The sequence below is a fragment of the Pinus tabuliformis genome, chromosome X (assembly GCF_031772625.1).
Source record: "Pinus tabuliformis cultivar Carrire ecotype Pingquan chromosome X, CPIR1, whole genome shotgun sequence".
Taxonomy (NCBI): Eukaryota; Viridiplantae; Streptophyta; class Pinopsida; order Pinales; family Pinaceae; genus Pinus; species Pinus tabuliformis.
The window spans coordinates 1,584,482,522-1,584,503,126 of NC_142308.1; the positions used below are offsets into that span (position 1 = coordinate 1,584,482,522).

The window sequence follows — 20,605 nt, forward strand, 5'->3', positions numbered from 1 at the left end:
ATTGTAGTTATACCCCTTATTAATATTGTTGTGCCCCTATTGCCCCCATATTGTTATTACTGTGCCCCATAGAATCCCTCTTTGTTATTTTTGTGGCTTTATATTATTATTGTTAGGTCGGCTGGGTTATATTGTGACTCCTTAGACTCCTATATATAGAAAGGAGGTTTTGTTATTTGAATAATCCAAGAATTGTTCATTTATGTAAAGTAAAGGAGGTTGCCCCCTCGAAGAGGCTGAATTCTAAGGCGTTGATATATCTTTTCTATCTTTTCTTGAGCTGGTTTCATAACATTTAGTATCAGAGCTTTGGATTCTAGGGTTTCGCTGCTCCAAACAGGTCATCGTGGCATTTTCGCTGTAACTTTTTTTTTGCGACGTTTCAGAAGTTGCAAAAAAAAACCCATTTGAGAAGAAATCGCGCTGAACCTCAGGTCCGAATTTCAGAGCTTTTCGCGCTATATTTGTGAAGATATGATCTGAGGAAGTTGGTCTTTTTGCAGACTCCTGAATTACATTCCAAACAGGTGACTTGGGGAAAATCGTCATAACTTTCTCTCTGGAGATCGGATTGAAATTTCGTAAGAAGGTACAGAAAGAGGACGGATTGTAGTTTCTTTTATGCATTTTTCAGATCCAAAGGTTGAAAGAGTGACTCGTGGCACGTCGTACAAGTTCGCTCTACTGAACTAGTCTATAATCAAGTCACTGTGGGAGATTTCGCATAACTCTTCCTTGGAGAATCCAATTTGGGTCAGACTTGTGGCATTGGAAAGAGGACACAGAGGGCTACCACAGGTTGAAATTTCAGAATTGGATGGTCTGAAAGTACAGAGATACATCAGAGGCAATATCGAGCTCCTACAAAGTGAAAAAAAAGTGTATAGATTCTTTTAAATTTTTGCTTAAGAGTGGTTTGAAAATTTATTTTGAAGGAATTCAAAGGGCTAGTAGAGCATTATTATCGGTAACTGATGCCCCGAGGAAAGAAAATGCAAACACCTAGTAAGGAACCTGAAAGCTCTAGCATGACTCATGAAGAAGAAGAAATGCTATATGATATATCAAAATTACAAGAACAAGTGCAACAAGTGTCACTTGCACAAAAAGCAACAGAATCTAAGATGGATGGTTTAAGGAAAGATGTAGAAGCTAAGATGGATGGTTTAAAGAAAGGTGTAGAAGCTAAGATGGATTGTTTAAAGAAAGGCGTAGAAGCTAAGATAGATGGCATGGAAGCTAAGGTGAATGGCATGGACGCTAAAATTGATGACATGGAAGCTAAGGTGAATGGCATGGACGCTAAAATTGATGGCATGGATGATAAAATGGAAGAATTGAAGATAAATATGAATAAGTTGCTACAAGAAATGGTCACTAATGGTGAAAGGGTACTAAAGGAAACTCATGATGAGAACAAAAGAAATGTTAATCATGATTCCATAGACTCTAATGTTGGATCGAAGACTCAACATATTCCAAAAATCGATATGAGGAAGTTTGATGGCAAGGATCTCGCCACATGGATATTACAGATGGAGCAATTCTTTGATCTCAATAATGTGCAAAACACACAAAAGGTACGTATGATAACTTTATATTTGGAACCAAATCAGTTTGTATGGTATCAATGGCTTTGCTCTTGTAAACAATTTATCACTTGGGCAATTTTTACGGAAGAATTGATAACACATTATGAGGATACACAAAGCAACACTTTTTCTAGCCAATTGATAAGTCTCAAACAAAAGGGTTCAATAATGGAACACATTGAGGAGTTCCAAAAATTGAACATAAGGGTAAAAGATATTCCAGAGGAGCATAGGATTGATGTGTTCATAGGGTCTTTAAAGGATAATATCCAACATGATGTTCGCCTTTGGGAACCTGATTCATTAGAGAAGGCATTCAGGTTAGCAAGAAAAATGGAAAGCAAAATTATGGCAACCAGGAAGCATACCACTCACAACTATAAAGACGGAAGTGTTGTTGCCCCTAGTCTTCCACAACCTATAAGGTTGACACCACAACAATTGGAAGAAAAAAGAGCAAAAGGGCTTTGTTACAGTTGTGATAGCAAATACACTAAAGGTCATAAGTGTGCTGAGAAGAAATTATTCTACATAGATTGTGAAGAGGAAGAAGAAAAGGAGCAAGAAAGGTCAAAAGAAGAGGATATACTCCAGGAACAAAGCCTAGATGAAGAACAAGTAAATCCGACCATATCTTGTAATGCATTGGTGGGAATTACCACTCCTCAAACCATCAAGATAGAAGGACAAATCAAGAAGAAAAAGGTAATAGTGTTGATTGATTCAGGAAGCACCCACAATTTTATTCATTGTAAGGTAGCAAAAGAATTGAATTGCTTCCTATATCCAGCACCAGAGTGTCAAGTGATGATTGCAAATGGAGGAACAATAAATTGCTCTGGAAATTATATCAAGCTATCCATGGGAGAATATGTATTGACTAGCCCAATGCTTTCCATTCCAATGGGAGGTGCTGATGTTGTACTAGGAGTCCAATGGCTACAATCCTTGGGTACAATAGCTTTTAATTTTCAAGAACTTTTCATCAAATTTTCTACGGAAGGAAAGGAAGTTGAATTAAGGGGTATTGCAGGGAAACCAGGAAAGATAATAAGCTCTAATGGTATGACAAAGCTTCTAAAAAAGGAACAAAGAGGTGTAATTGCACAATTATGTTCGCTAGATGTTTCCACATCGGAATCATCTATTTCTCCAGATCTCCAAAAAGTCCTGGACAATCATTCCAAGGTATTTGAGACTCCCAAAGGTCTCCCACCTATGCGTGATCATGATCATGCTATTCATCTGATTCCAGGAAGTGTTCCTCCAAACATCAGGCCGTACAGATATCCCTATGTCCAAAAGAGTGAAATTGAACGTATGGTTGCAGAAATGCTAGAGGCTGGTATAATTCAACCGAGTCAAAGTTCTTTCTCTGCTCCAGTAGTATTGGTGCACAAGAAGGATGGATCATGGCGCATGTGTCTGGATTATAGGGAGCTCAACAAGCTCACTATTAAAGATAAATTCCCCATTCCTGTCATTGATGAATTACTAGATGAATTGCATGGATCAATTTACTTCACCAAGTTGGATCTTCGTTCAGGATATCATCAAATCAGAATGAAGACTGAAGACATTCCAAAAACAACATTTAGAACTCATGAGGGTCATTATGAATTTTTGGTCATGCCTTTTGGCCTTACCAATGCACCTTCAACATTTCAAGGTTTGATGAATTCAATTTTCAAACCATTCCTTAGAAAATTTGTGTTAGTATTTTTTGATGATATACTAATCTACAGCAAGTCTTGGAAGGATCATGTTGAACATGTTGACAGGGTGCTACAACTATTGGAGGAGAAACAATTATATGCAAAAAGATCCAAATGTTTCTTTGGAGTCCAGGAGGTGGAATATTTGGGTCATATTGTATCTCATGAAGGAGTTAAGGTAGACCCTAGCAAAATTAAAGCCATTAAGGAATGGAAAATCCCCACATCCATAAAGCATCTGCGAGGATTTCTCGGGTTGACAGGGTATTATCGCAAGTTTGTTAAGAATTATGGGAGAATAGCAGCACCTCTAACAACATTATTGAAGAAAGATGCATTTTCATGGACTTCGGAAGCAACAAAGGCCTTTGAACATCTTAAAGAGGCAATGTGCCAAGCACCGGTCTTAGCTACACCGGACTTCACAAAAACCTTTATTGTGGAATGTGATGCTTCAGGAAATGGAATTGGTGCTGTTCTAATGCAAGATGAAAGACCCATTGCTTTTGAAAGTCGTCCAATCAAGGGAAAGTTTTTAAGAAAAGCTATTTATGAGAAGGAAATGTTGGCAATACTCCATGCACTTAAGAAATGGCGACCCTACCTAATGGGAAGACACTTCAAGGTAAAAACGGATCATGATAGCCTTAAATACTTTTTAGAACAAAGATTATCCTCTGAAGAGCAACAAAAGTGGGTCACAAAGATGTTGGGTTATGACTTTGAAATCATCTACAAAAAAGGGAAGCAAAATGTGGTGGCAGATGCACTCTCAAGAAAGGATGAGGATGTGGAAGCATTGTTGTGCGCCATTTCTATTATCCAACCAGATTGGATAAACGAAGCAAGGGAGGAATGGAAGAATGACGAAGAAGTGTGGGCACTTATTCAAAAGTTACAACAAGATTCCAGTACGTCTGATACATTTAGCTGGCAAAATGATTTGTTATGGTACAAAGATCGCTTATACCTTTGTAAGAATTTCAGCTAAAACAAAAGATTCTTATGGAATTGCACACTTCTCCCTTAGGAGGGCACTCAGGATTTTTAAAAACTTACCACAGGGTTAAGAAGGAATTTTTTTGGGATGGCCTTAAATCAGATATTCAAAAGTTTGTGGCGGAATGTTTGGTTTTCCAACAAAATAAAGTTGAAACAATTAAGACACCGGGTCTATTACAACCTTTATCCATTCCAAGCCAACGTTGGGAGGAGGTTTCAATGGATTTTATCACAGGTTTACCCAAGTCTGAGGGAAAGAGTGTCATCATGGTGGTAGTTGACAGACTTACCAAGTATGCACACTTTTGTGCATTATCACATCCATTTAAAGCCAGTACAGTTTCTACTGCATTTATGGAAACAATTCAAAAGCTACATGGAAACCCAAAGATTATTGTAAGTGATAGAGATCCCATTTTCACTGGAAATTTTTGGACAGAATTATTTTCTTGTCTTGGTACTCAGTTAGCTCATAGCTCATCTTATCATCCTCAATCTGATGGGCAAACTGAGATAGTAAACAAATGTTTGGAAGGATATCTTCGTTGCTTTGTATTGATAAACAGACACAATGGGTCAAATGGTTGCCTCTGGCTGAATGGTGGTATAACACTTCCTTCCATACAGCAACAAAAATGACCCCATTTATGGCACTTTATGGGTATCAACCACCATCCATCACATCATATTTAAGAGAAAATTCTAAGGTTCAGGTAGTGGAACATCACATCGAACATCAACAACAAGTCCTCCAACTCTTAAAGGATAACCTCGTGTTGGCACAGAATAGAATGAAACAACAGGCAGATCAACATCGCAGTGAAAGAAGTTTTGATGTAGGTGATTGGGTTTTCCTACAACTACAACCATATAAGCAAATGTCCCTCAAGCAAGCTAAGAAGGATAATAAATTATCACCAATGTATTATGGTCCGTACAAGGTGTTGCAAAAGATTGGTACTATGGCATACAAATTGGAGCTTCCTGCAGCTTCTCGATTGCACCCAGTTTTCCATATTTCATGTTTAAAGAAGGTTATAGGCGACAAGCTCCCAGTTCAAACAATATTGCCAGAACTTGACGAGGAAGGAAAAATTATATTGGAACCAGAAGCAGTCACAGAAACAAGAACTCGACAGCTACGAAATCGATCAATTTTGGAGTATCTTATCAAGTGGAAGAACTTATCCGCTGAAGATTCCACATGGGAGGATGAGAATTTTATACAGAAGTATCCAGAACTACTCAAGTGTTGAGGACAACACTTTTTTGAAGGAGAGGGGCATGTTGGGTCCCTATAATACTAGTGATTACCCCATTACTATTGTAGTTATACCCCTTATTAATATTGTTGTGCCCCTATTGCCCCCATATTGTTATTACTGTGCCCCATAGAATCCCTCTATTGTTATTTTTGTGGCTTTATATTATTATTGTTAGGTCGGCTGGGTTATATTGTGACTCCTTAGACTCCTATATATAGAAAGGAGGTTTTGTCATTTGAATAATCCAAGAATTGTTCATTTATGTAATGTAAAGGAGGTTGCCCCCTCGAAGAGGCTGAATTCTAAGGCGTTGATCTATCTTTTCTTGAGCTGGTTTCATAACACTTTTTGAAGCGAACAAAGTTCCTTCTACAAATTAATTACTCCAAAAGACTTGGAATATCAAATTATCCATTAAGGATATAAATATTATATTAAATAAGAATGAATATGATTTACAAATGAGAACGAGAGGCTTGCTTATATACCAAGCAAGTGTCTCTTCATGAAGAGTTATGTCCTATTAGACATGCCTCTTCAACCTAATTACTAGCTTAATTAACTATTATTTATGATTATTGTGTTTAAATTATATTTATATTATTTATATATTTTATTCGTTACATTGCCTTCTTCCTCAAAAAGCTTTGTCCTCAAAGCTTGTCTCTTGATCTTTTAGCTGCACTTTCTCGGTACACTGGATAACATCATTATGTGGAAGTGATGATGGATGTAAAGAATCGAAGAAGGAATCCATTCTCTCTCTTCTCAATTTGTCGCTCAAATATTGTAATTAATTGTTCTATATCTCTTGTGAATGATTGTCTTTGTTCCTTACTCATGGATTCCATATTTTTTTCTTTTATCTTTCCTTTTTTTTTCAACAATTTGTTTATTTATTAATTTTTATTTTTTTTATATGATATATTCTCTCTCCCTTTTTTTTAACTCTCTTTTTATATAATTTCTATCTCTTTTCTTTTAATCTATAAAATATATTTCCACTTCTCTCTTATAAAAATCTATATTAATATATATATTTCAAATATCCACTTCTTCATCTTCTTCTTTTGTTCACTCTTTTAATAAATTTTTTATATAATAATAATTTTTTTATTTAATATATATATAATTATAAATTATATATATATATATATATATATATATATATATCATATATAATTTTAATTTATATATATTATAAAATTATAATTATATAAAATTTATATATACTTTTTTGATAGGGACGCTTTGCTTGTGATAAGTTATTGTTGAAAAGACAATAATTAAATAACTAGAAACCCAAATCAAAACCCATGTTTTGAGCTGCAACATGTATAACAAATTTAGATTTAGTATAATACAAAAAAAAGGATGGGAAAAATGATCATATTATTCAATCATTATTGTCCTTGTTAAAATTGAAAATACATACCTAAAATATTCCTGAAATCTAATCAAAATGTCTTGGGGAGTAAACTCCCCAACAATGTATGTTTCCTAGGGTTACTCAAGTCCTCAAAATGCTAGAATGATGTGTATGGATTTTTTGTTTGTTTTTTTGTGGAGGGATTGAGTCTCCATGCAACATAGGTATTGAGGGGTTGAAGATTCACTAATTTTTTTAACTTAGTGGGTGGATGTTGACATGGACGACAAAGAAAATATGTAAGGGTAAATAAACTAATGGATGTTAATGAGTAATGGAAGTGATAGGGTGTTAGAGTAATATACTAATTAATTACAAAATGAAAGCTCTTAATGATTGACAATAAAATTTAGGCTAGAGCGTTGACTAGTAGAGCTCATGTTAGACTTTTTCCCATGTGCTAAATATTGTTCCATCTGTATTTTGCATTTTAGATTTTCTTTCATTGTGACTTTCTATGCTTTTAACTTTCTTTTAGTTACATCAACCTCCAGTGCCAAGTTTCTGGGTCATGACACTAGAATGTGGATATATGGTGCCAATCCCAAAGACCAATGGCTACCAACCCAAAGAATGGAGATGGATAGGTTACCTTGGACATGTTTTCTATATCAACCAATGCCTCCCCAACACTGCAAGCAAATCAACATGAACAATATCAAAAGAAGGATGCAAGAGACACAATCTTATTCTAACCTATGTTCACATGTAGTGCATCTACTAAGTATGGTCATACGAGCAATGAAGCCAACACGCCATTAGATCAATATCACCCTTCTTATCCCTATGCTTAATCATGAGATAAAATAAAGAAATATCATAATTAGCAGCCATTATCTCATAATGCTCAAGATAGGATGAAAGCATTAAGGGTGGATGGTGGGAAAATTGCAACAAGTTAAACATGGCTTATCTTTGCTTGAACGGATTGAGGATGAAAAGGTTTTTTTTTTTCCACACCATTGCATCATCTCTTGCAACTTGAAGATAGAGTAATCAATGATCAATTTTAAACATTATTGCCCATTAGCTATTTCATACATACAACTCTCATTGATGCCACTAGGGACATGTTGAGAGTGGCATGAAGAAAACAATGTCTGAAGGACAAGATCTCTACAAATAGTCTGCCCTTCACAAAAGTCAGATTCTAAATGGGTAACCAAAGTTGACCCATCACCTTGATAGTTCATAGAATCTAAATATGACTGAGGAATGATATTAGAAGGAAGCAATGATGGCTTAAATAAATCGATAATCATACCTTCCTATCATCATATGACATGGAAGGTTGGATAAGATCATCATTAGCATCAATTTTGGTATCATAAATTGGATCCTCATCAATAATGGTTTGCGTCCCACTTCCCTTCTTCCATGTGTAGAGAATCATCAATGTTATTCTCTAGAGGATTAATGGGATCTGTTACCCACCAAAAGTGGGTGACCCCACAGGAGAATTTTTTCTCCTAGTCATCTCTTCCAACCGACAATCAACAACCCTTGAGAGCCACCTAGTAGCTGATGTGATGTTCTGTTCATATCTCTACCACCTGCATCAGTGATATGTCCCCTCATCCATTTGTTAGGATCACATTTTGGCAGGTAGGATTATGGTCAAAAGGTACTTTATTCATATTGCATCTAGGTGCTTATGCTTGTTTGTATCTTGGGCATTTGGCATGAATTATGGGGTGACTTGGAAGAAAGAAGGGTCTTGGTTGTAGTTGTGTTTCCTCACCTTAAATGGGGGGTTCATTTTCTATCTTAGTCCAATAGGACTGCGTCTAATGGCTTTCTGCTTTAGGAAGGGGCACTACCTGGGAATCCATGATTGAGATAGCTTGTTCCATCTATCCCTTTTCGATACTTATCACTCCCTTCCATAGATTGCCAACCCTTAGTCCACTTTCATTCTCCGAGTCCACTTGTCCATTGGTTCATTAGGATCTAGCGCACCCCATTCCCCTTTTCATATATTTGGACCAGATCTAGAAATGTTTCCCTAAGAGGTTGATGTAGATAAAAGAAAAGGAAAAAACATGTAATGGCCACAAGAAAGAAACAAAAGAAAGAAAATTATAAAAAATGCAAAAGATGACCAGGACATTAATATAAGCACATGTGGACAAAAACCAAGCATGAGCTCTACCCCTTACCATTATGGCCATCATCCAATACTTGAGGCAAATATTTCCCTCTCACATCATAAATAAGAACCTTTACATGTCCCAACCCCTGGTGGGAGATGAACTGCGCCACCACTAAGGGGGTAATCACTGCTACACATCATGCACATCATGCTCTCATTTCCTAGAGCTTCGAGCAGTAATATAAGAAAAAATCAAGAAAAACAAAAAGGCAATAAGAAGGGTGGAAAATCAAAGGTCGGGGAAACTCATGTATCCATGATTACTCCCTCCTCACATCTATATGCCCAATATGTGGAATTCCTCATTATTGCTACCCATTTGACCATGGCATTTGGCCTTGAGACTCCTTTTCTCCTTCGGTTCCATCATTATTCACATGACACCTATTGGTTGAAGGGCGGAATTAGTACATGTCACTTTCCTTTGAGGGTTAGAAACACTTAATAGGGTCGTCTTTTAGCCACTCCTACCTAGCGAGGTAACATTTTACGTGACTGAGGCCCCAATTTTGGAAGAGAAACCTTGTATGAAGTGTCACATTGCCCATTAATTGAAAGTTTGGTTCACTTAGATGCAAAAATGATTAAATGTACGTAATGTCATAATTTGTAGCATTGGATATTGTGTGTGAATAACAGGTGGTTTCATTATGGGCTGGGAAACTTAACTGGGTCCCAAGTCCACCAGAGGATCATATTGACACCCACAGGTGAGGTGTTGAGAGCCATGAGTCCCATGATATTCATAGAGCATCACTTATATTCATGGGCATCTTCAACACCCACAACTTTTGCACTTTGCTCTATATTATTCATGGAATGATGCACTTGGATCAATTTGCCCCCAACCGATTTAGCACATGTACATGGAGTGGTAGCTGATCTGAGGCCCATATGAGGTTTGTCTTCTTCATTAAGACATGGGAGGGCTTGGACCATTTTCAGTGCCCTCAATGTTGGAGTAGAGACAAATATTCAACCACATGGAGACCCATGAGACCCAGTTTGTGCCCCAAAACAAATTTGGGGGTCCACAGGAGGATTTCCATCGAGGTAGAGGGGCCAACCCCTCCACCATGATTTTAGAGGCCCTCTACACTTCACTCAACACAAGAAGGCCTCAATGCATGCCCTCTAGAGGCATACACATGCATGATGTCAACATTTCGACCTTCTTTTGGAGATGTATTTTGTTTTTCACATTGGTTACTAGGTCTGCCTGTGCCCTAGAGGCTTTTCTTGCCCATTATTTTATGATTTTAGGGGCTTGCACGCAAAATAGGCTATGTTAAACCTCATATATATTAGAGAGATGTCATTCATCTCTCATCATCACCACACTTGGGATTTCGGCCTCCATAGAGAGACTTGCACTTGTTCTTTTTTGGGACTATTGGATGATTGAATGCATTTTGATATTTGGAGCTGAATTTCGGACATCTTTTGGAGCAATTCTTGGCATAATGGACAAATTTTCTTGCTAAATTGTCTTGTAAGTGCTTTGTTGTTGAAGATATTTCTTTTTCATGTCTAATGTATGGAATGAGTAGTTAATCTATGCTAAATTGTGCTCTAATTGATGATAATTATCTATTAAATTATAGTTAGAAGAAACTTGCATGCATTATTCATTCATGACATTGTAAGAAGCATCCTAGTGGTGAAAGTCTTTGAAGCTTTTCCCATAAACTCCATTATTCCTTAAGTGGGTAAATGCTTGGAAATTGAGCTAGGGCATCAATTTTCAGCCTCCTTAAGAGCAAGATTGGCTATCCTTTGACATCCATGACTCCATATACCCAAGGGACAAGGCACTAGTCTAAATCTTTGGTTATCATTCTAAAATTTTATCCATTTTCTCCTCCTTTTAATTCGGTCCTTTAAAGGCTAGGGCTAAAATCTAGAGCTTGGAGCAAAATTTAAGGGAAGAGCCTTTTTGGTGATTTGAAAGCCTAAACATGAAGAGATAGGTCTAGGCTACCTAACCTATCAAATTGGTGGGCATCCACTCAATTTTCATCCATAGAATCTCTTGCCCTAGGTGTTGCTCTAAGAGGGTAACCCTAGGTTATTTTCCCTTCAACTTGAGGACTTTCTTGAGGGTTTCATGAGTCTTGGTTTAACTGAATATCATTGTAAGAAACCCTTTCCCTCAAACCTAGACCTTGTGAATACCCTTTACCATTGAAAACCTCAAAACCCTAGGTCTTGAGCCTTCTTTTCTAGGGATTTTCTTGAGGGCTATTTGCTTCTTTGAAGCCTTGTACCTATAATGTGTCTCTATTTAAATGAGCTTTAGCAAGGTCCCTTTGTACCTTATCATTGGCATATCTATTTTAAGTGATTTTCCTTTATCGAGACTCCTTCCATTGGTGAAAATCCGTAAAGAGAAGGGGGTTTTGGCTAAGGTGACATTGGGCCTCTACCCCATTGTTGTCCCATTGTCTAGTTTATACCTCGTAGGGTTTCCCTCTCCAAGGCCTGTTAGATTTTGCGGCAACAGGATCATCATTTTTAAGGGTTTCATATGATGTACGATTAGACTCAATAGCAATGGAAAGAATAGAGCTTACCTCATCTTTATGTAACAAGGTATCATCTTCAAGTAGATCCTCTTCATAACTACCAAGATCTTTACTTCAATCATGATCTTCTTCATAGGTAACACCCTCATTAAGGCCATGACTTTCCTCACAATCGCCGTCAACATGTTCCTCTTGATGATCAAGAAGGATATCTTCCTTGTGTTCACTATAATTCTCTTCATCAGTTCCCTCTTCTACATCTTCAAATGGGTCCAACAGGTTTCCTTTAGAAGGGCCTTGACCAAGCCTTGAAGGGTGTCTTCATTACTTTGAAACATTGGCCACCAATGCTCAATAAAATTTTCAATGAACACCTTAAGAGGGTATGCTTTTCTGTTCACAAGAATATTTAACCCATTCACTTTGATCTTTTCCAAGAGAACGAATGAACAACCTCATGAGGGCATCCTCATATATCATATTCTATTGATCTTTAAAGTGTATTTGAGGAATTTTACCACATGATCAATTGCTGAAGAAGGCTCACCATCAAACTTTGGAACATCTGTCATACAATTTGTACCATAACGATTAGGATATCTAGGAATATCCTTAACATCCATAGTTGGGTGCATTTCATGCTAATCCCAAGGAGCCATTGTTTTGAATGGTGCATAACAATCAACTATGGAGTCACCAAGGTGAACTTAAATGCCTTAAAATATGCTTGCTTCACCCTACAAGCATGGAATCTTTGAAGATCAATGAAGAACTAGGGCTCGGTTCTTCCAATGGACTTTCCAGATGAGAAATTCTAACATAGGCTTTGGGATGTTCTCATCAAAGGATCTTGAAGCATAGAATTTGGGTCATGAGGAGGTGGACTCAACTCCTCCCTAGCAATGACGGTAAAATGTTACCGCAAAATCTAGCAAGCCTAGTGCAAACCCTCACTAGGCAGATCTAGATCTCAAGGCAACAAGAGATCCACCATCATTGTCACCTCAACAACTTTTCTCCAACAATTTAGTGGTAAGTAAACCACAAGGGGGGATTCTCTCTCTCTCTCTATATAGATATCATCTAAAGGATAGTCAATAATAAGGTCCAAGTGGTGGATGAGGTCTAATGATTGGGATAGGGTGCCGATGGAGCCTAGATAGCTAAGATAATCTTTATCAAAGTACAAGCACTTTGTCCCTAGACCACTTAAGCAAATTAGAGGGCTGTTATAACTTAGGTTTTGATAGATTTTCAATGATAGGGCATGCTGTTGGACACCTAATCCTCAATGGGTTAGTGTGGAAGCCGAATAGACAAAAGGAGTCCAAGAGACCTTGGGATGTGGAACCCAACGGTCAAACCATGTATTATAAATGTATATCACTTGTTAATAAAAAAGGTATTTTTATGTTTTATCTTTCAGATTATGTTGCTGCCATGTGTGTGTCTAACATGGTATTAGAGCAATGATGTGTGGCCTGTGTAGTTTTCTTCCTCACAGTTTATGCCTTAAGTAGAAAAAAATAGAATAAAAAATGCCATGTTATTATTTCCTGCGCAGCTAGTTTGAGCTGCCTTGAATAGCGCTGGCCTGGTCTTCATTACCTGTAATGTTCTATGCATCCCTGATGCTCTTGAGCACTTTGCCTTCATGCGGCTTCCTGCCTGTCAAAACTACCATTCCTTAGCCTCGTATGCAGCGATTTTTTCTTGAGATATTATGCCCTGACATGACATTCTACTGCGCCAATTGTGTTAGGTAGAAAGGAATCGAATGCTTATCTTTTGATATCTATTGTTAATATTTGCCAGTTATGCGTTAGGTTTTCTACCCTACATTTCCCTGCCAACTTTGTCAATCCTGACATTTCCTCAGCGTTGTTGATTCTCTTTCTCCATGAATAAGCACTGGTCTCTGTCCCATGCAATTTGTAAATAAATTCAAACAAAGAAAAAGGAAACGGTCCCTGCTCGGATTAGAGGTCAATTTGTGAGGCAAACTAATGATATCGAAGCAACTGGTGCTAATGGGGTTGTTTATGGTGTCGATTCCTCTGAAGATGAGGATGATGGGTATGTACATGGTTCTATGGAATTAACACTGACGTCTTCCCCTGAAAGCTTGGCTGGAGACACAGAGAATGCTATCTAATATCAAAGACAGAACTTTAGACTTCAACTATTGTTCTAATGAGCATGTTGACATGGTCCTTCTCCCATTCTAAAGTTCTCTCTCTCTTTTTGGACCAAAAAAAGAAACGCTGATTCGGTGGTAACAACTGTTGTGTTTATCATATTTGGGATTTCAATGTATAGGACTCTTGGTATTTTTATATCTATTCTCAAAGTCTTGATTTCAAAAACTTTGTGTTTTTGAAGTGCTAATACAGAGAACGTGCATATAGATGCCTTTTTCAGAAGATTGAAGGATACTGTAACTATTCACAAACTATTTATTGCCTCCAAATCCGAATATTCAGCCATTTTCTGGCGGAAATTTCATGGCTAATTTAGTTTATCGTATCATGCCTGTTCAAATGTTGCTTGTAATTTTGTTATACGTTTAAACGACAATTATTCATTTGTTATTGATTTCCTCGGAAAGAATCAAGAAGTTCCTCATTGTACAACAAAGCGTTTGGAACGTCCTGGTCGTTATCTTCGCGTTGGTCATTGTTGAGAACGTGTTGAAACTCCTGCATGGTGATGTATGAGGTTTTTGTTTGAAGACTGCGACTTAACTATTGTGCTCTCCATAAACCCTGAGTGTATTGGCAAGTTTGTGGCTAATACGTTCATATATGTGCGATGGCTCATGTTAAATGTTACACCATGAGTGAAGTATTGAACTTCTGGAGATAGGTTAAAATTTGTTGAAAAACAATGCCTTATATGATGCGTAGAGTATTTTATGTATGCTGGTGACATATGTGTCCGTTATATATGCGTTGAACCGCCTTATGCATTGGGAGGTTGAATGTCTCTATGCGTTAAATATTAGTGAGCTGGTTTATTTCTATTTTAGTGTACACCTGACATCTTCAAAATTTTGCTACTGTGGTGCATGGTGATGCTCTTTGTTGTGTGTTACTTCTGCAAGTGTCAGACGATGCGTTGAAGACCGTGTGTGCATTGATGGATGATGTGCTGCATGCTTTGCAAAGACAATGTGCCTATTTTGAAATTTGTGTGCGATTACTAAGTTCTTTGCGGTAAATTCCATACTATGAATACCATGAAGCATCTCTGTTGTGTGGTATATATATAATGGTATGGTGAATGAGGTGCTGGCTACAATTGAATGCACATAAACGTTGCTATGCTTTTGGTGGAAGACTGTGGATGATCTTGGAGTGTTGATCACTGGTGGAATACTGAACGACCCTACATTAAATCATTTTTATTAAGAACATGTGTTGACTAGGAATTGGAGTTATATTCTGGTCGATATATATTTTGAAGATCAACCATATGATAGAGGCCGTGTGTGAAATATTTGTGTTTAACAAATTGAATATATTTTCTGTCTTATCTTGCAAACGCCTCAACATGATCGATATGATCAAATAGCTATAGATGTGAAAGTCTGGAGAATCAGAAGCACCGCAGAACAGCTTCGCAGTGGCGTGGAGAGCAGAGAGACTCGCACAAGAGAAGCTGTGTGTTAAAGCAACGAGCTGGTCGGTTCATCTCTGTGCGTTCATACATGCATGAACATGTGGAATAATCCTTTCATTGGTGCGTAGCTCCTACAAGTGGGTCACTGTTGTGTTCATCATTCTTATTGGAATACTGGAGGTATCGTTGACTCTTTATATATTGCATTCTGGCATATGCGTTGTTAGCTCTCCATAAATTCTGTGTGATATATGAGGGCAGATTGTTTTCTTTGAAGAAAGTGGCAAGATCAGAGAATATTTGTTCGTACCCTAGTCAAAGCATTTATATATGAGCATTCAAGTCCTGTCCATGACATGGTGCTATAGTTGTTGAAGTTTTGATAGCCATCATTTCTGCTTTGAAAGTGAAGGAGTATTTGAAGGATCCAAGCAAGTTTGCAGTTGCTGCTGCCCCAATGTGGCATTGTATTTAAAACTCATTATAGTTTTTGTATACATATATATGCATTGATTGATTCAACTGCTGCATAAGAGTTTGGTGGGCTTTATAAAGGCAATGATTGTTTTGACAAATAAAAGTAATCTTTTGTGGAGAAAAGTTTAGTCGGTTGTATTGTCAGAACATAGTACTGGTCATGAGTAAACTCTTATATGTAATGGATTGTAACTGGTGCTTGCTAGTTGCACACTGATCATTTGCCGCACATTTATAAAGGATATTGCTGTGTACTGTGAGTGGGTATTATTTTTCTGCATTGAGTAGTAGTTGTGATTAGTTTTTAAGGTGTAATTCTGACATTGAAGAAAAAAATGGCCAGAACCAATGAAATATTAGAGTTCCTCAAAACTCTCATACTGTCTACTACTCATGATACATTAAGTGTCAACAAAGTTTTTCTCACAGACATTCAGGTTTGTCTACAAAATGCACAAGATAAAATTGATTTTTTGCAGCTCGAATCTTAACTACAACAAGAAGAATTAAAACAGAGGAGTCATTTTGAACCTGTTTCTGTTCAGAAAATTGAAACAGACTCCCATAAAGCAACAGTTGTACATGCAGATGCAGAAGTTCAGTTTGCACTTCCCAAGCCCATCATCAGTCCTCGGGAACAACTTGTCCACAACAAGCACAGAACTAGTCTTGGATATGACAAGAATGTGTCCTTTCATATTCCAGACTACTCAAAGCCCATTCAGTTTCAGAGTGCTGGATTCCTTCATGACAGTTCACCTCCAGCTGTTCCAGATTCTGCTCCTCTTCCACAACAACAACAACAGCAACAGATTGTGAAATGCCAACACTGCGACCGAGTTGGCCATTTGAAAGATCATTATTTTGATCTTCATCCATGCAAGTACTTCATAAAACCACCCATTCCTCACACAGATGCTTCAAAAACAAACATCCTGCAAGAACAAAGATTCATCTTGGATGGATCGCTTCTTGGCAATGGGCATCAACAACCAAGAAGATATTCCATTCACATGTCAGAACTTGTTCCAGAGTATTGAACAGTCTTGCAGTGGAGTTTTCTCCATCATCTCACCTTGTATCTGACAGGGGGGGAAATGATGGTCATCTACAAGCTTCAAAGTCACATCAAGCGAGCCTGAGCCACAACCTGCCACACCAGTTTCAGAGTTGTAGCCAGAAACAAAGATGCCCCTGAACATGCTTTTAGTTGGTAATGTGGGACACTTCCTCTAGCAGAAGACTTCAGCTTCTTGCCAGTTTCAGAATAATTCCAGGAAAAAAATTGAGAACACTTCCTCTAGCAAAAGAATTCATCTTCTTGCCAGTTTTGGAAGAGTTCCAGGAATTGCATTAAGCATTCCAGAGTTGTTGGTCATCCTTAAACCATCACAGGTTGAGACTTCCCTTTTCAGGTTGAAGTTCTCCCTTTTATGCGGGGTGAGACCTTCCTTTCATGGTTGAAGGTTTCCCTCTTCAAAACAATAGGAGCACTTCCTCTAGTAGAAGACTTCAGCTTCTTGCCAGTTTTGGAAGAGTTCTGGGAACTGCACTAAGCATTCCAGTGTTGGTGGTCATCCTCAAACCACCGCCCTTTATACCAACATTTCAGAAAGCACATTCAGCCTAGTGTTGCCATGCATTTTTGCACATTTTGTATTACAGCTCCCTTCTTGGACTCATACATAACCCTTCGGATTAAGGGGGGGAATGTTGGACACCTAATCCTTAATGGGTTAGTGTGGAAGCCAAATAGACAAAAGGAGTCCAAGAGACCTTGGGATGTGGAACCCAACGGTCAAACCATGTACTATAAATGTATATCACTTGTTAATAAAAAAGGTATTCTCATGTTTTATCTTTCAGATTATGTCGCCGCCATGTGTGTGTCTAACACATGCAATGTCATATAACAGCTAGAAGAAAGTCTTACAATGATTAATCAACAATGAATCAAGACTATTAATTAGATATGCAAGGTTGAGGGTTTTGAATTGAGTTTTATGGCTGAAATATGCATAAAACAACAATATAATTATGATGTCAGCCCTCAAAATATGGTTTTAACATGTAGTAAATGCTAAATTTGTTTTTTAACAATTACTTAATGTAATTCCTACTTAGAGGGCAGTAACACATAAAAGGAAATTATTTTTTTCGCAGTATTCCAAAGAACCCTAATCCTAACTTTAGATATCTAGAATTTAAGAGAGGAGAGAAAAATTAGTAAAAGTAGAAGGCTTGGTCACCACCACCTAGACTAGTGACTTGATCTAAATGGGCAATGGAGTTACATAGGGCAAATTCAATGAGGACAACCGAGTGAAGAGGGTTAGAGGACTAAAGCCTCTTCTTACAAACCCTAGCGGCTTCCTTGATAAGGAGATTTTAAATTTAAGAGATGCACAACTTGGAGTTTTCTTAAAGGATTCAAGGAAAACAATTTCACATGGAAAAAAGGATCAAGATTTCTAGATAAATATAGAAATTTTAACTATGGCATATATAGAAACCCTAATATATATAATATAACACAAAATAGAATATAATCCATAAAATTACAAAATTTCCACATGAATCTCTTCAATCAATCCCATAACCAACTTCAAGCAAAAATTCACCTCCAAGAGCAATTCAAACCATAGAACTGCATTATAACTAATTAGAAAGGGACAAGGAACTAGTACACACTTCCAAAGAGAGAGAAGTGTGATGAATGAATGACGATGAAAATTGAATAAGCCTTCCCTCTATTTACATGAGGGTAACTAAGCTTTATTTCATTAATTTTACAAGAAAAACCACTAAATTTTTTTACTTGAGTGTTCAACTACATCAAAGGTCACAAGCTAACCTTTAAATAACTCTAAAACATTGCAAAATGCCAAAAATAACCCATGTGTAGAAAAAAAGAGTCTCCACCATGATGTCAGCGTCCAAAATAGACAATAAGGCATCAAGGAACATAAGACAAGGGTCTAAGAGTGCTCCTCACTTCAATAAAGTCCCAAAGTGCATGTATACATCTCCAAATGGTGCCTCCTCCACCAGGATGTTATTCTAGAGAGGCTCTATGTCACCCTTTTCAAGCATATGTGAGTGACCCACAATGATGTTAGCCTCCAAAATAGACAATAAGGCATCAAGGAACATAAGACAAGGGTCTAAGAGTGCTCCTCACTTCAATAAAGTCCCAAAGTGCATGTGTACATCTCCAAATGGTGCCTCCTCCACAAGGATATCATTCTAGAGAGGCCTTATTGATGAGCCCCGAATTGGGTAACTTATTGGCTCATTTTGCCTAATTGTCCTTGATCAATCCACCGTTTTTCATAGATTATGCATGTTTTTTGAGTATGTTTATGTTATTTGAACGAATAAGGGTGGTCACTTTACCAAGGAGGCTAATACGTGGTTATTTCAGGTTTTTTGGACAAATTTTGGAGCAAAGCCAAGAAATTATGAGCCAGGTGACAGCCAAGCTTGAGGAAGCAAGGGTGAGGATTCATAGGGAGGTTGTCTCTTGCATTAAATGGCCCTTCCTTGAAATCTCCACCCTCAACTCGGAGCTCAACAGGCCACCAAAACGAATCCTAAAGGCAGCCGAGCAGCTTTGGGAAGAGTGACTGTTTACTGGCAGTTTGAACAGCCGAGTCCCTTGAATTAAGGAGGGCTGCTAGGCCCCTCGTAGTGTATAAATAGGAAGGCCTCAGCCTTCGTAGTTTACTTTTGGAACTGTTGGGTTTTGCACTATAGTGCTATCATTATCTCAGCTCGTTTTTGTAGCTACTGTTGTATAACTTTCTTGTGACATGATTATTTTTGGGTAATGAAAGGCAGCTCTATTTGGCATCAGCTCTGAGTTCTTTATAGGAGCCTGTAGCTCTTGGGGTTGGGCCCAACCCAAGTGCCAAGGCTTCCTTATGTACTGTTATTTGCTTTTTATGTCTTTGCAAAATAATTTCTGTTAAGTAGATTAAAATCTTGCTGATTATCTAGGTCACTGTTGATGATTAGAAATACTTTTGATGTTCAGATTGAGTTGATAGGTTATTAACAGGGACAAGCTTCAGAAAAAGGCCATCAAGCACCTCTGATTTCACCTCTCCCTCAGTGGGATCAGGAGCTGGGATCAAGGTGACCTTGCTGCCAACAAAAACACAGTGTTTGGTTTGCCATGCAATCATTAGTGTTCGATCTTTATTTGCAGAAGTTGGTTACATGTTCAGAGTCTTGATTGCTTCGCTGTATAGTTGGTATACATGGTTTTAGTGCAAATAAACTTCTGTTCATTCTCTTTACTGTTAGCTAGATCAGATTAGGTCAACGTAACTAGGTCTCTGATTTTACAAGTCTTCGTTGGTTCAGTTGGAAAAACAACTTGCAAAGCACGCGTACCACTTCTCTATCTGCCCATACTCCATCAATCCCATCTGCTCCATCCCCTAACGCAGATTCTTGTCTCACGTTTGCCACATTTGCTCACATAACCCTAATTTTTGTGCAACGTTGCTTCACTCCTCTTTGAACAAATCCAGCCATCTTCATCTCTCCTCAACTCCATCCACCAAGTCCTGGACCTCCTCACACCCCTGTCCTACCCCCATACTCACTCTTTCACCTTTCTCTCTCCATCCATCCTCCAAAATCCCATTTTTGAGCATCCTGTAGAAAATTACAGACATCCTGTAGAAATTCCAGAACATCTTGTAGAACCGCTGTAGACTTCCTGTAGAAGCTCACGAATGAGGTTTCTTGATAACCAAACTCTGTGAAACTCTCTGGAAGGGTGTTAGGGACCCCTTAGGCCCTCTCTGAACCTTCCCG

General features: G+C 37.9%; 1 protein-coding gene across 2 annotated transcripts in view; it reads left to right on the forward strand.

The window, feature by feature from the left end:
- The window catches only part of LOC149146072 (uncharacterized), a 68,036-nt gene that overhangs the window by 14,499 nt on the left and 32,932 nt on the right, over window positions 1-20,605 (forward strand). The window lies entirely within an intron of this gene.